We start from the raw sequence: 1,448 nt of genomic DNA, 5'->3' as shown, positions 1-1,448 counted from the left end.
CCCAAACCATCCCGTGATTCTATGGAAGGAATCCTCCTTTCTGCGTGTCAGCCCTGCTAACCTGATTCCTCTTCACGGCAAGTAGTGGGTAAAAGAAGCGTTTGGAGAAGCGCAGTGCCCCGCCTGGGCTGTCTGTAGGCTCGGGGAGAGACAGCGCAAGGACTAGCCCGCAGCAGCGGTGTTGGGCTGCGCTGGTTTGTGTTGGGGCAGGCAAAGGCATTGGGCTGACTTCTCCGAGCCGAAAGATGCGGTGGCTTCCAATTTCAGCTCCAAAGTGACAAAATTAGGTGATGGAGTCAGAGTTGGCAGATGCTGGGTTTCTGCAAAGATAATGTGGTAAGAATCGCGTTACTGAGCTGGTTCAGTTGCGATGAGGCTCCTTCCCGTGTCCGAGGCGTAGTTGGAACAGCCCTTGTCATTCGGAAGTCCCGCACGTGGGAAGAAGTTCAGCCAGCGGGGTGTGTTGGGGTGTGTAAGAGTGTTCTGCAGGCTCAGCACCTTGCCGGCCCCACAGGCTGCTGCCAGCTCACGAGGAACGGAGTTCCCAGGAAGTCTGAGGAGTAAAGTAGGAGGAAAACTTCATGTTCAAGGAGCACGGGAGTTCCAGGGCCAGTGTGCACAGTGTGGTCTTCATAGTTCTTCTCTGCAGTGGCCAAAGTAGTAATGAGTAGGCCGCCAGTGATTGATTAAGGACCCGTTATGTCCGGGCTTGCTCGGTGCAGAGTAAAGAATACCCTCAGGAAAGCATTCCTGTCGCCGGGCTGACATTCGGGATGCCGCTTTCGGTAATTAACGTTCGTTCAGTCTTGTACAAATTCCTTGGAATTCAAGACCAGTTTTAGTACAAATTTCCACATGAATTTTTAGCAATAGAGGTGTTTCTGAAGGCTGTATCAAATAGTTGCAAGGTTCAGTTCGCACGCAACCAGCCAGTGAAGTTGCACCGACCGTACGTTGGCGCGTAGTTACCGATCCCCGTGCGCCCCAGAACCGTTGCGGAGCTCGTGCCCGAGAGGCAGCGTACCAGACGTCAGAGCTGCTCTCAGCCCCCTGTTTAAGGGAATGGCCGTTAGCCCCAGACTGTGCAGAAACGGAGGTTGGTGGTCCTGGCTGCTCGGGAGTAGCCCCGAGAGGGCGATGCCCTTCCTGGCTGCCGCGTTCCACGTGTCTCTGGAGACTTTGGCTTGTTCAGGGCTGTCTGGCTCGTGACCGTGTTCACTCAGTCAGCTTCTCTGGGGAGCCGGCTGTAATAGCTGAAGAAATGACCCCGTAGCTGCACGTAACCTCCCATTAGCTGGAGGCCACGGCCGCCTTTCCTGAAACGCCGAAGCGTCGTGCAAAATCCGGGTTGGTCCCTGTCCCGTTTAACCTGTACCACAGGGCAGTTGGCACAGCTCGCCCGGACGGCGTGGCTGAGCGTGGGGAAGGGCAGGGCAGGGCGGGGCGCG

The sequence above is a fragment of the Eurypyga helias genome, unplaced genomic scaffold (genome assembly GCF_000690775.1).
Source record: "Eurypyga helias isolate BGI_N326 unplaced genomic scaffold, ASM69077v1 scaffold15735, whole genome shotgun sequence".
Taxonomy (NCBI): Eukaryota; Metazoa; Chordata; class Aves; order Eurypygiformes; family Eurypygidae; genus Eurypyga; species Eurypyga helias.
Note: the sequence above shows the minus strand (reverse complement) of the source record.